The sequence below is a fragment of the Pyxicephalus adspersus genome, chromosome 2, assembly GCF_032062135.1.
Source record: "Pyxicephalus adspersus chromosome 2, UCB_Pads_2.0, whole genome shotgun sequence".
Lineage (NCBI taxonomy): Eukaryota > Metazoa > Chordata > Amphibia > Anura > Pyxicephalidae > Pyxicephalus > Pyxicephalus adspersus.
In genome coordinates this window covers 122844888-122858831 of record NC_092859.1, presented here as the reverse complement: position 1 = coordinate 122858831, position 13944 = coordinate 122844888, and the positions used below count along the sequence as shown (strand labels likewise).

At 37.0% G+C, this 13944-nt stretch overlaps 1 protein-coding gene across 1 annotated transcript in view; it reads right to left on the bottom strand.

Moving 5' to 3' along the window:
* Positions 1–13235, bottom strand: part of LOC140324410 (OTU domain-containing protein 7A-like) — a gene marked incomplete at its 3' end in the record, with an annotated part of 41390 nt that extends 28155 nt beyond the window's left edge. Inside the window, 2 exon segments of the mRNA XM_072402281.1 lie at positions 3761–3914; positions 12704–13235.
* Positions 13236–13944: the final 709 nt, after the last annotated feature.

Genomic DNA, 13944 nt, shown 5'->3' with positions numbered 1-13944 from the left:
GAAAGAGCCAGACGATCATTCATCCCATGGCTCACAAAAAAGCTCTCAAAGCCCTTCACTTCACAAGAGATCAGAGAGGAAATGACAAGCTGATAGGAGGAGCTCTGGTATTCCTCTGTGGAAACTTTCATCAAACTCTGCCCGTCATCCCAAAGTCAACATGGGCTGATGAGATCCAGCCAAAATAGTTGAAGCCACTATCACTAACAGGAAAAGGAGAGGGTGAAACAGTTTCTATGCCACGGATACCACTCATTCCTACGAATCTCGCTTTTCAATTTAAGATATTACAAATTCCAGTGAGACCTGCATTCTCTATCACAATCAACAAGTCACAGGGCCAGACTAGTATGTACTGTGGAGTGTATTTGAGATCGCCCTGTTTCTCCCACGGACAACTTTATGTTGCTTGCTCAAGGGGTGGGTTCGCCCAAGAATTTATTTATTATTGCGCCCGGAGGTGAAACTAAAAATGTTGTTTATAATCAAGTTTTGTGTTAAAGTAATATTATAGTCATTTTGTCAAAGATTTTACATTATAATTTGTATATTGTACTTTTACTTTTAAAACCTGAAAAAAAAAGATTCCATTTTTTGAATACGTAGTGAAATGCACTGGACCTAAGGAAGCATTTCTTAACGTTTTTACTCCTGAGGAACCCACTAAATCCCTCTAAACCTTCTAAAATTCAGGTGTTGGGGAATTCCTGCTATAATTAAAAAATAGGAAAATGCTAATTGCATTGGCTGCCAGTGGTTAGAACGCCCCCTTTGATTTGTGATCAGAATTATTTATTTACAAATACAAAAACATTTACAAAAAAAGAACCCCTTCAACTTCTGGAGGAACTTTAGGATCCCACAGAACTCTGACCACTTGGCACTATCCCAAACAATTACGATAATGTACAAATTCAAATTTCAGGCTGCTATGCTGAATAGCATATGAAACCAGGCTACATCCCTATACAATACTCATTAATCTTATGCCATTTTTAAACGATTCATACAAACACAATCAAAAACTGTACATGCTATACAGAAGATACTGCAGAGATACACTGTATTACGCATGTAATGTACATTTGCATAGTATTCAAAAAAAATAATTTCAGAAAGCTTATCTTGGGGTTACTAATCAGGGCTGCAGGCTAAATACAAATAAAATACATACACATAAACTGCTAAATCTACCAAACAAATTGTTATTTTCTATTTCTGCTCACACAGTTTTCTGAACTTAAAGCATACCTAAACTCAGAAATTTTACTTTACATAAAAGGGTAGACAACCATTTTATGTAAGGTAAAAATTTTGTTGTTTGTTTTATTTTCATTTTATAAGTGCAACACCCTAGAAAATGTGATTCACCGCCCCCCTATTGAATGGGAGGCAAAGCCTCCCGGGATATCTATGTCACGCATCCTGGGAGTCTCTTGGGTGCTCCTTCTGCACTCGCCCGAGCATCTCGGGCAGGCGCAAAAGGAGCCTTTTTGCATAAAGAAAGTGCCGGCTCTGGGACAGCAGCAGCAGACTGCCCTGCGGGATTTAAAGTAGGTATATTTTTTTTTTGTTTGGTAGTTTTTAGTTTAGTTCCTCTTTAACACACGTCTGACAGCATAGATGATTTGGTGATCTGATCTAATTTTTTTCTACTGTAGGTAAACAGTAAAGACTGTGACTGGACAATGATAGAGAAACAGCTTTCTCTCTTGCAGACACATACGAGCTGTTGACTGACAGCACTGTGCAAAAAAACCCAGTTTGCTAATAGCAATGCCCCTTTCTCTCCCAATTTTCATGCTGTTCTGCAGAATATTACAAAAGGCTAAAACTGGAACAGCATTAGGTAATTTTATACACAAAAACATGCAATTTTACCTAGCCGGAATTTTTAATATATTTTAGATTTGTCTGGAGTTTGGAGTTAAACCATAAAATAAGCATTAGCTATGAATGTATGTATTATAATTATCTCCATTATCCTAAAGCTTGCTATATAAAGTTAAGTTCATTCTATAATAAAAGCCCATTTACACTGATACTAGTTAAAAAGCAAATGCAATTACTGGTTTAATAACACATATTTTACACAATTTAAAGAAAATACATTTCCATTTATATTGCAAACATAACTTTTTTGGCTGGAATCCTACTCCTACAAGTTTCCCCCATGAAATTAAAATATTAGCAGAAGACATTTTCAGCAATGCTTAATGTGTCAATCCTCAGAAAAAGAAAACAGATGTTCTTGTTCCAGGATCTGGCACTAACAGCATGAAGACGCATAATTAGTTGGGTGCACATCTTGAAAATATGTCATAAGGGACTGTTTGATATGTAATGGGATGCAGACAATCCTAATAGACCCACCATCTGAGCTCACATCCACTTCAGCTGACCTGTCAGAACAAATTCATTTTATACTCCCCAAAGGACAACGTAATAAACAGTTCTATGTAACTAAAACAATTGTCACATAGGTAATCAAAATGATTCTTTGCTAAACACGTGTAAGAAATAAAGGAGATAAAAAAAATGTTCATGGATCACTTGTTATGGCATTAAAAGATTTTTTCAAGAAAATATACTGTATTTTCTTTCTGTGTGTCATATACTATTTCTAATAAAAATTTCCTGTATACTAAAACACACACAAGTAATGTGGGAAGCAACCAAACCCCAATTCTTTAAAATATTTATATAAAACTTTGTATATAGTTAAAAACTAAAGTATATCTAGCAAGATCTTTACTGTTCCTGTTATTGACCTCAAGAGCCCCTGTACTGTTCTCATCTGCTTCCAATGCCCCCCAAATTGGTCCTCTCCATTCATTTGAAGTGCCCATCTGTATTGTTGATCTCTTAGCTCTATGTACTGGTCCTCTCGTCTACCTTCAGCACCTCTTTTTACTGTTTATATTGTCCTTCTCCAGCACTCTCTATTTATTGGTCCTCTTGTCCATGCCAAACACTTCGCTGTACTGGTCCTCCTAATGTCCTGCAGAAACCCGTTTTTCTTTTGTTCACTACTAGCTGGGATGTTATTTTACCGATACTCTTATCCACCTTTGGCACACGATAGTTGAACAAGATAGTTAAAACGTTTCCCTGATTGTGAAACCTGATGTGATGCATCCCAGAATTCCATTTACTTTCTCTACTGGTAACATTGTTCGTCAAGTCTGCAATCCCTGGATGCACTACCATTTTTCCGTCTTCAATAAACCTGGCCAACACAGTAACCCCAATACAGTACTCTAAAAGTGTATTAATAAATGTAATACACTGAGTAAAAAACATCAATCAAGGATTCTGTAATTCTTGCTTGCAAAAAAAAATTAAGGAATATATTACCGGAAAAAATGTGTTTATTTTTTTTTTTAGTATAACTATTGCATGAACAAAACATCCTTATTTCTGAAATTATGCAACCACACAGTAAAAGTTTTCTGCACAATTTTCATATACCCCCATGGTGCAATAACCATTTAATGTCAGTAATCTTCTGCAGCTGCATTAACAATGACAGATTAGTACAAACTTCCTTTATTACTCACTAGCCATAATGCCCATTCAGCTGCCAGCAGATTAAACCCCAGCACTTGGAGCCTCTGCAAAGTGTATCGACTTTAAAGAGCAGATAGCAACTGTTCACAATCAGCTGGAACAAAATGAGGTCCCTTGATGCTGTTAGTCATGGCAGCAATGAATGACTTTGGAGCTGATTAAAGGCATTCATAATGCAGCTTGCACTTACTTTCATTAGGCTTTGAAAGATATGCATGAAGAAATGCTTCAAGCAGGTAACATGCTGTATGGTGGAATCTTACATTCCATCATGCTCTGGTGTAGATTTCCTTCAGGCACAGGCAATGTACAGTTATTACAGTCAAGGTTTTCTTATGAGGGATCTGAAATAATAAAAAAAAAACCACAAAATATATTAAAATACACTCTTGGTTGCAGAAAAAATAAAGAAAAAACAAGAATTCTTTGACATACATTTCATACAAAGAACACAACAAAGAAATGATCGTCTAAAATGATATAAATAAATTTTAATCAATAGAAGTTCTTAACAAATACATTATGTATGATTTTATATTTATATGGATGGGTTGGGTGACTGGAGTGTAAAACCCACACTTTTTTCTAAGTTTGTTTGAGGCTCGATAGGTAAATTTGGGGGTGAGAAATACAAAAAAAAGAACAACTCTACTCAACAGCCTCCGATTATCCAACAAATCACTAAATAATATTAGGAAGCCTAAATATAAGTTATACTCTGACCTTTCATGTGATAGAGACTCCCATCTGACTGAATAGCAAGGTAGTTGACCTCTCTCCTATGTGATCTTGATCCATCTAACATGAGTAAATTGTCTATGAAAGAGCGTTAGCACACAGACAAAATCATCATTGATGCCTGCTGCAATGCCCTATGCCACAAAACTTAGAGCAGATAAGGACTTTTAATAATAAACTGACTTTCTGGCCTATTAAACTCACCTGTCCTCAGTTCATTGCGAGTGCTGCCATCTGCATCCAGTCTTCTTCTGGCTGTCGGAACTTCAGCAATATGACTTGACCAGGCCAGAATGATGGACTGCTGCTTACCAGATACGCGACATATCTCGGCATCCTACACTGAGCTGCACATATGCAAAAAAATAAATTGTGACTAGGCAGGAAAGTATGTTTTATTGTAGAAAGAACATCACCTGTCCGTTCTGCAATAAGAATCCTTCCTGCTCACAACGTTTGTATGCGAAATTATAATTCCGCTTTTACATTAATGATCTATGCTAGATGGATCCGAAGTCTTATGACAATTTGCAGTCATCGAGCTTTTGTCGACTTGCTGTGGGCTTTTGTCATCAGTTTGAGGTGTCTCTGACGTTGTTTGACTGGTAGATTTTTAAAGAACAGAGTTTAAAAGCATGAAAACAGTAGGAATGTTCAGTTCTGGGACATATTGTACACCAGCTCTGGGTGCTGCTGTAAGAATCCTTTGAGAGTACAACAGACAAAATGTGTAAAATCAGCTTTAAAAATACAAAATAGAGACAGCAGTGTATAAGTGACGTATTCACCCATCACAGAAATAAAAATGTCTTCTCCCTGAAAGGATCTTTATACATTCAAGAAGCTGAGAGGTTCCTTCACTATCAAGAATCAATAGTGTGTCAGTTTGATTAAGCCGAGTAAAGACGATGAAAATGGTTTATGATTTCTTACCACAGCACTTTGATCTCCAAATGTTCTTTGCAGTAGGGTGGGAACAGGGGTCATAAAGGTGGGATTGTGTCCCTTGTTCCAGAGGGCCCAAAGGTGCCCTTTCTATGACCACGGTAGCATAGCTATAGATTTATTGGACTTTACAAATATTCTCTCTTTTTCCCTAAAATACATACAGGAGGCTGTTTGGTACAAGGAATGGCAAGCAAGGGTGATACTGACAGTAGAGAAAGCAAGGCTCAAGTAGGCAAATAGGTAAACAATAAGACAGTGCCTTGAAGTGGCAAGTTAGAAACATATTGTCATGTGGTAAATAAAGCAGAACCCAGTGTTGTGCACAAATAGGATTTAAACAACATAAGTACTATATTGAGAAACATGTCCATCTACAAAGTGCAGGTACTGTACTAAAATGTGAAAATCATGTCTGCAGAGGCAGAATCACTGCTAAACTGACACACCAGAAACATGTTCACACAAACAACTTTACTAACACATGTCCAGTGAGACAATATCAGTACTGTACAGATACTACAAATAATTCTACAGAGACGGGATGTCTACAAGACAGTAAGCTGTCTGCCAAAATTTTAGTTATATAATATATATAATTTTTGTAATAAATTTCGGACCACCAAAAACAGATCATTTTGTAATGTCCCTTATTCTATATGTAGAAATAACACAAATATGTTCAATATTAGACCTAAAATAACACATAATATTAACAGAAAATAAATACAATGAAAATTGTTGTGCGCTGTCTTGTTCCCAGTGCCTCCTTTTATTCAGTCAATGGGAAATGGGGTGGCAAGTGCAGTGGCCCAATATATCACTGGTGAAAGTAGCCCCCACTTTATGCAATGGGTCTTCCCCTATAGACAGCCACAAAGATCATTAATGTTGGTGGTTATTGAGAGAGAGAAAATGTTAATTGATCAAGGAACCTCTGGCAACCTTTAAAAGGCACCTAAACATGCTTTACTTCCCAAAAGGTTTGCCTTTTCGGAAGTCTACCAGGACTGGCTTTATAGTTATTTATTTAAAGTTTAGCCCTTTTCTATCATGGAGGCTCAGCATCACATGTGGGTATCACTTAGGGTGGTCTGGATGTAAATGCAGGTTCCCGAGGATTCCTCAGTCCATTAGATCTGCCATCCACCCATCAAGACATAGATATTTAAATACCACTTTTAAGAGCCATCAAATTGCTTGCATAAAGATAAAAAGATCATAACAGAAGTACTGAAGCAAGATGTCAAGGCATCTGTCTATAAACGGAATCTCAAAGGAAAGCAGGTCATGCACCACTACAATGATCCTAAACATACATGTTGTTCTGCCAAAGAATGGTGAAAGAAAAATAAAGGTATTATTCTGGAATGAAGTCCTAAAGCCCTGACCCTAATCCAATTGAAATGTTGTGGAAAGACATAAAACAGGCAGTTCATGCGAAGAAACCCACTAACATCCAAGAGCTAAATCTGTTTTGTATGGAGGAATAGGATAAAATTCCTTCATGCCTAGGTGCAGGACTGATCAACAGTTACTATAAATGTTTAGGTATTTCAGCACTAGGGGGGTCACACCAAATACAGAGAGCATGATTTACTTTCTTTTGCCACATGCAGAAATGTTATTGAATTACTTTTTTTTTTCAATAAATACATGATCAAATCTAATACTTTTCATTCCATTTAACAAGGTTTTCACCTACTTATAAGATTTAATAGAACATTTTAAAAGGTTCACAAACTTTCAAGCACCTCTGTACATATCCACTTAGGGATCCTGCATAAAATTTAGATGATATTTAAAAATATATTAATGTAATTTATCAGATAATAAAAGTAAAGTAAATCTAACGTTAATATACACATTTAATTTACAAAAATTGCACTAAAAAAAGAAGTTTTCCCCGCACTGCATCCAGTATTACTAGGCTCTTTAAACTGCTTAGCCATGCTTCACATAATTATCCTAGGAGAAAGCACCTTGTAATCATGTCTGAATGTGTGTTATTACTTGACAGCATGAATTATTTACCACTTTGTCTTCCTGTCTTTTGGAAGATCCTGGATAATGGATTCCTAAAGGACACTTCCATACCTGTTTATAAAGTAGTATCATTTTTCTACATCTACAAGGTAGCTTTAATTACTATGGCTGCCATTTACAATAAATGTAACAATCACACCATCTTTGTTTAGAAAACCAGGGATTTGCAAACTTGTCCTGTCAATTATTGCCCAGAGAAACAAAAAATCAACACACAGCCTTGTATATCATACAGAAATACGTATTTGACCGATGTGTTAGATTTAAATCAAAGAATCAGACTGCACAACTTAAATGGGTCTTTCTTGTAAAGCTTTTGAAAAAACCTTCTATAAACAGCCCGAAGTCACACAAGTTGTGGCCTCGGATGGCAATCTTTTCGGTTGAGAAAGGGCTATCCTGCATTAATGCAAGTAGCCCTTTATGTATTACAATGATTAAGTCTTCTTTTTATTTTGTTTAAGCAAACATGTGGCTGCCTTGTATGAATTCCTTCTAAAAAGTCAGCCACAATCATGCTTTCCAGCTGACTCGCTGCAGTTATACTACACTGAGCTTTATACCAGAGATTAGAACAAGTCCATACTTTGAACCATAATGCAACAAAAACCAGTGTGTGATATTTTTTTCCCCCCTGAAGAAGCAGGTTTATCCTGGGAAACACGTCGGGTTTAAACAAATATTTGATTTTAAACCATGTAGCACACATCTGTCTTGCTATGGACTTCTCCAAAAAACGTCATTGTATCTATGTACTTTAATTGATTAGGTTTGTGCAAAACCATTGTTGTACATGTAAAATTTTCTCTTTTATGTATTTTGTATTAATAAAGTTTATTTGTTGATTTTACTCAAGACTGGTACCACTGGAGCTCCCTACTTTTTTCAACTTTTTTCAACCCCATTATCTGGGTGGTTGAGAGTTTTTTTTGGCTTGTATTGTATTTTTGGGAGGTGGTAAATCTGGCCTTATCATTTTATGTGGGGACATTTTATTTTGGTATACTAATATTTATAAGGACACAAATTGAATTGGTTGGAGTTTTGCATTGGTTTTTCAGCATCAGAACACCTAACAGTAGTCCTCAGTAGAGTTTATTTCTCTGTCTTCCCTACACAGGTATTATAAAGCTGGATAGAAAAATATTAGGACTACAATAATAGGTGAACTGTCCTGACAAATATAATATATATGTATTCCAACCTTTATTCTTTTGAGTTTTACTTGTCAGTGTGTAATGGATTTTTAATTCAAAGGACGTAAAATGATGTTATTGTAATAATGCGAAAAATAACAGAGACGATACAAAACACAGATCAGCACGAGTTTGGGAGCTTTATGGGAGTTACCAACACATAACACAACTTACTCTATCGATGGCAAGTCTCTTGACACAGGATAGTTTCTTAACAAACCACGCAGCGAAAGACCTGCTACTACCACCACTGATGACACTGAACTCCTGGAGCAGACATTCACGCAAAGCCAAGGAAAGTCCATCCGGAGAGCTGCACTGGAACTCAGCATCAACAAATGCTGGATCCTGCGGATGCTTTAAAGTGTGACAAAGCTCTACCCATACCAGTTGTTCAAAAACTTCAAGCGGAAGTCTATGATGCTCATGTGGAAATGTGTGAATTACTCCTACACCAATACCAAAAGGACCCTCAGCTCTAGGAAAACCTATGGTTCAGCAACGAGTTTATCTTTAATTTCTCTGGTTGGGTTAACTGCCACAACTGTCTAATTTAGGGAAAATGAAACCGGCAGAAATTCTTGAACATGAGCAAGACTCTTCAAAGCTGCTGGTTTTGTGTGTAATGGCTAGCAAGGTATATGCCTCTAAGCCCCGTAACCTGTCACAGCCTGAGGAAAGAATTCGTATGGCCTGCAGCGAGGTCGGGGAAGAGATGCTGCAAAACATCAGAGAGGCTTGCGTTCGAAGGGGATTGAAAGTTTTCGAAAATAGAGGTGCTTATGTGGAGGTAAGCCTCCACATGCTCATGTAGGAGCAAGCCTAACAAGTAAAAGTGCAGCATTTCCTTTGTTGATGCTAAAAATATGAATAAAGTCAATTTCTTGATTTCTTTATTTTTTAGGAATTCATTAAAAGTATATAGAGACTTTTAGGACACCCTGTATATCAAAAAAAAAAAAGGAATACATTTGGGAGAACTTGGATTAGTGAATAGCATAGTACACACAACAAAACATAGGCAGAAAAAAAAACTCCCAACATAATGACAAACTTCACAAGAACAGTCCTGGGGTTTGTAGGGTGTACCTCCACTACAGGGGTGCTTTCTGCTGTGGTCTCAGTCTTAACTCCAAAACTCTGCTGTTTGTTTACCACACCTGAGCACTCACATTTCCTCAAGCCTTTCTCTCCTCATGGTCTCTCCTTGGTCTGTTTTCCTGAGCTACACCTGGCTTCAGACTCTAACTCCATCCACCAGTCTGACCTTGCAATTCCCTTTTATTGGTATTTGGCAGGTGCTGCACAGCCATCTCCAAATCCTGGCCTAGGAAAAAGATGGAGTGTTTGGCCCACTCATTCCTTGCAATACACTCTGGACCTGGATCCCAAATAAAGATGCAGTTCTACCATTAAATACAGCCTTTAACCTCTTGTGTGCAATCATAAAGAACCAGTTCACCTTGTGCATCAACAGGATCCACAAGCACAGCTGTCTCCTAAATCAGCATGAAAAAAAAAATTCATCCGCCCGCAAAACCTGTTTACATCTTCTAATTTTATTCAAAGTAATGGTACATTGACTCTGCCTTATGAACTTAGGTAACTCTCATATGACTATAAAAAAACCACAAGACAAAGGCACATTTTCTATCCAAACTTTTCTCCTTGGCAAAGCATTTTTACAAATGTATTTTTTATTACCCTACGTTATTGCATTTGCTGTGCCGGTAAAAGAAATATCCAATTGATGCTCATTAAAGTGGAACATTTACCCATTAAGCCCGAGTATGGAAGAGTTAAAGCAATAGATGAGGAGTTTACCGGAAAGCAGGTTAAATCAGCCTGGTTCTCCAGGGAGGCTTTGGCTGCCTCGGATTTCATGCAGAGGGCGCCCTAATGCATAATGAATGGAGAAAATATACAATATGTACATTGTACTGCCAGGCAAAAAAAAAATAATGGAAGCAGGGCGGTTAATGGATTATTTTCACTCTCAAAACATGCCTGAGCAGGAAGAATCTATAGGTTATGAAAGCAAGGCTGTTTATATACATACAATTTTTCATCATAAAGAACAACAACTTCTGTTAAAACAATATATGTGTATATATAGATTACTATTATTTCACCTGCTATTCTGTTCATAACCCACCTACTGTTTAAAAGATTTCTGGCAGATTAATATGTATATTGGTGAATGCATCAAATATTTAAAACAAAATACTTTTATTGGTATATACACTGATCCGCAAAAACTTTAAAGTTACCTGCCTAATAGGTTCCCCTTGTGTTACCACAACAGCTCTGACCCATTGGGGCCCCAGAGTCAAGAAGACCTTTTAAAGGTGTAGTGGTACCTGGCACTACAACATTGGTAGAAGACCCTTTAAGTCACAGTGCCTTCATCTGTTTGCCCTCTTACCATAGTGCATCCTGCTGCCATCTCTTAACCTAGACAATGACGCATCCAGTTATCCTCATGATCAAAAGAATAATGTTATTTATAGAACAGGCCGTCTGCTTTCTTTTCTTCAGCATCCAATTCTGATGCCCTTGTGTTGTTTGTAGGCACTTTTGACAGGGATCAGCATAGGGGTCTGCAGCTACACTGCCTCATACACAGCAAGCTAATATGCCAGCATTACATTTTTTCCAGTAATTTGTGACACGGTAGCTATCTTGTGGGATCAAACCAGATGGTCTAGCCTTCTACCTCAAAGCACATCAATAAACCTAGGTTGTTCAGAGACATAAACAATTCACTGGTTGTTTCTTCTTGGACCACCCCTGGTACAGAATCTCCTCTGGATACCAGGAGCAAGATCTTCAATTTTTGGGAAACTCTGACCCAGTTATCTAGCCATCTCAATTTGCTCCTAGTGAAAGTCACTTCATTTCATAGGCTTCCCCAAAAATATTTGATTGCCCTTTACCCTAACCTTAAAAATAAAGACAAATGCCAGTCAAAATGTTCTATTTATTTGAAGACAACATTAAGACCACTTACAAATGAATATATAATATGTGCCAGGTTTAATTGCGGTCTGTGTGCCTCTAGTGGAAATTTTCTTCCCCTTTAAATCAGGACAAAAAGCAAAGGGTCATTTTGTAACTGTAATCTTGGCAAAAACACATTTTTAAGGTGGTAAAGGCACAGTGCTTTCTGTCCTGTCAATTTCTGCACCCTCTTTTTCTTGCACAGACATCACAAAACAGGAACGAGAAAAAAAAAATCCCCAGTGGGGTCAAAGAAAGAAATAAAAACCTTTACAGTGTGCAAAATCAACCCACCTGAATGTATAAATACAGCAGGAAATTGTTGCACCAGAGAACAAGTGAAACATCTGTGGTACTGCCGCTCTCCAAAATATAACTATATAATATATATTACATTATGGCTCACAATATAAGAATAAAGAGAAACTTAAATCATACAGCTAAACCCATACCTAAATTATATACCTGTTTTCTATTTTACTTGCCTACGGATTTGTAAGTGCCAGTGTTGACAGGGTTTCGTTTTCAATAAAATAGCTTTTATCTCCATAAAAGTCAAAAGGAGCTTAAAAAAGTAGCTGCATGCGCAGCTTAACGTTAGTGGTGGTCAAGTTCAAAAAATAGAGTAAATATATATATATATATATATATATATATATATATAACAGTAAATGAATAAAGTTTTAGCTCAGGTTTTCTCTGGGGATGTTATTACTCTAATGTACTTCTGCTGAATTTCACACCTCTCTGCTGAATAATTTGTCTTTAGTACACGCAATGTGCAGCTGTAATTTGATTTTGACAATAAACATGTCATCTTAGAGAGAGACCAATATCTCTGCCCAACAAAAAATATTAATCAGCATCTTGTCCTGATCTGTACTATGGTTTGTGATTTAAAAAACTGGTTGACATTGCAAAAAGCCCTGTATATGGACAATTTTTGACCAACTGTTCCATGAAACAATTATATTGATGTATCCAGTGTATTCATAGTGTTATTATTACTAAAATGAGCTTACAGGTGGAGTTACTCTTCAAGGAAGTAAAAATGCAACCATATTGAGATCAATGGAACTAGTGCTTTGCTACCGCTGCAGCCAATTCACAGGGGATGGAATATAAAGCTGGGCAAAGCTTACTCAGCACACAAGACGCTTACAGCAAAACACACTGAAGGGAACGCGGTCCTCCACTGGAGCACTCACTTTTTGTTGTCTTTGTCAGGTTAACTGCTTCCAGACATCATGGCTGATTATACTTTTAGTAGAAGCCAGATTGACACCCGTCCAACTATTGTTTTGAAGACTGCCTGCCCTGCAAAGCCTATGGAAACAAATAGAAGAGAACGAGAAGCTGCTGCTGTGGTAATGCACTGAATTACGCATCCACTAAGAATGTGTGAAAAGTAAAAATAGAACAGCCACGCTCGCACCCAGAATTGAAAATAGCAGATGACTGCAAGACAGACCTGTATGGGAATTCATAAAATAAACAACAAAAAGAGTCAATGGCTCCTAAAACCAAAAGGTATAAATGACTAACTTCTGGAAACAAGAAATTCAAAAGTAAAGCATAACAATACAATTATAAAAAAAAAAAAATAAGAAAAATAAAACCAACTATTACAGCTGCATTAAACAACTCAAGATCTCATTATCAATCAAAAGACAGCAAACTGGCAACTACATAGGGTAATATGTGGCAGAAATAGGAGTCTGATTAAAACAATGAATGCAAGATAGGAAAGAAGAAAAGCAATGGCTATACAAGAGTCAGTATGGAAAAAACATGAGATATCACCTATGAGAAATAAAGCGAACCTGTACCCAGACTTTGCAGTAAAAATAATTCTGAACAAGACTTTAATAGGAATTTATTGAGGGTTTTAAAACAAAGGGCATTGCAGAGAAATCTATCTTCAAGTTTAAAAACGGAAGCACTAAAATCCTAGCTCCTTTGCCAATACTTTGTATTAAACCAAATTCTTTGTAGGTTGCCATCCTTTAAATGTAAATACACAGCAAGTGTTTCTAAGCTGCAAAGAGCTGACACTGAACATAGTGCATGTCATCACATTGCGTTATATGTGTTGGTAAGATGTACCGCTATTGACCCCACTGCACCTTGTCAACAGACATGCATTGCAGCGCATCACAATTTAGAGGTGGCGTACATACAACAAGAAGCTTTAGTGAACAAGATCCGAAAAAGGTGTACCGTTCACCAGGACTAGACTGCGGCTGAGACTGCCATGGTTATAAAAAAAAAATCCTTTAGTGCGAGAGTTCCCTTTTAAGTGAAGTTAACAGGAAAATGAGAAGACATATTTAATTAGTAATTCAAGTCATGTATTTCTGGGCCATTCATTGAGAGCCACTAAAGCTACGTACACACTTCCAATTATTATCGTTGCTAAACGAACGACGAACGATCCTGCACGATATCT